General features: G+C 32.5%; 1 pseudogene; it reads left to right on the top strand.

The window, feature by feature from the left end:
- Positions 1 to 660: 660 nt before the first annotated feature.
- On the top strand, positions 661 to 1631 carry LOC128661545 (C-C chemokine receptor type 4-like; annotated as a pseudogene).

Genomic DNA, 1631 nt, shown 5'->3' with positions numbered 1-1631 from the left:
TTGTGCAAGGTTAAATGCTTATAGTGTATTCTGTCGGCATTCAGCGGATGTCTGGCGGACATGATCTGCTGCAGATAAATCTTACTTTTTGTAATGCTTTCCTTTACTATCAATAATATATGCAATAATGTAATTTAATACATCCAATTATAAAAATAATATGTTACACTTTGATGTACTAGTTAAAGAATGTAAAGGGACAGTTGCAATAGTTAGACATTCATGATTCAGACAGAGGATACAATTTTAAACAACTTTCCAATTTACTTCTATTATTTTATTTGCTTCTTCTCTTGTTATCCTTTGCTAAAAAAGTTTATCTAGGAAAGTTCATGAGCAGCAAAGAACCTAGGTTCTAGCTGCTGATTGGTGGCTGCATATATATATATACCGATTTGTCATTGGCTCATCCATGTGTTCAGTTTAGAAACCAGTAGTACATTGCTGCTCCTTCAACAAATGATACCAAGAGAAATGAAGGAAATATGATAATAGAAGTAAAACTAGAAAGTTTGTTTAAAAATTGTATGTTCTACCTAAATCATGAAAGAAAAATGTTGGGATTCATGTCCCTTTTAACCGTTGAACGTACTAAGCAACACCTTATCGTTCTGATATCCTTTTCTTTATTTTTATTAGGCAGATCACCAGTTCACCAGAATGGAAAAGCACCACAGAAAACCCTTATATGACTACAGTGATATGTACGACGCAATACCAATACAGATATGTGAACGAGAAGTGCTTCGTCATTTTGTATCTACTTTATATAACGCCATCTTAACTACTCTGATGTTCATTTTGAGTTTCATTGGGAATGGTCTTATTACCCTCATTCTAGTTAAATGGGAAAAGTTTCACAGTGTCACCAACATCTTTATTCTGAACCTAGTTATCTCAATATCTTCTTCTCCAGTACACCTCCCATTCATGGCAGTCTACCAATCTTCCGCTTGGATTTTTGGAAATATAATGTGCAAAATGACAAACCACATTTTTTTTTTATTGGCTTTCAAAGTTTTGCCGCATTTCTTACATTGATGACAATTGATCAGTATTTGATAGTGGTTCACTCTTGGTCTTCTTCATCTAGAGGAAGGATTAGTTATGCATTATATCTTGAGCATCATTGTCTGGAGTGTCAGTATATTTTCAAGTATTCCTGACATTATCCTGTATACAGAGTCAGATCAAATGGGTAATAAAGTTTGTGAAGTTAATAATACTACAGATAATCATTGGTGGCTTCTACTAGCACATTATAAACACTTTGTCCTATTTTTCTTGTTCCTCTGTTTATTATAATTACTTGTTACTTTAGAATTGTGCTTAAACTTACAACGTGTAATATTAGAAGGAAAACAACAGTTTTAAAATTAATATTCAGTATTGTAATTCTATTCATTTTGTGTTGGACTCCATATAATATTATTATGTTTGTGATGTTTCAAAAACAAACTTTCATAGAATGTCACAGTTTTCTGCCTTACATATTTTCTGTATGCCAAAGCATTGTTTTATTTTCATTGCTGCTGAATCCAGTGTTATATGCATTTTTAGGAACAAAGTTAGAAAGTATTTATGTTTCATGTGCAAAAAATTGCTTTGCCGAGAACACCCCAACAAAATGA

Source organism: Bombina bombina, chromosome 5 (genome assembly GCF_027579735.1).
Source record: "Bombina bombina isolate aBomBom1 chromosome 5, aBomBom1.pri, whole genome shotgun sequence".
NCBI classification, from domain to species: domain Eukaryota; kingdom Metazoa; phylum Chordata; class Amphibia; order Anura; family Bombinatoridae; genus Bombina; species Bombina bombina.
The sequence above is the reverse complement of the archived record's forward strand: the minus strand, read 5'-3'. Positions and strand labels throughout refer to the sequence as shown.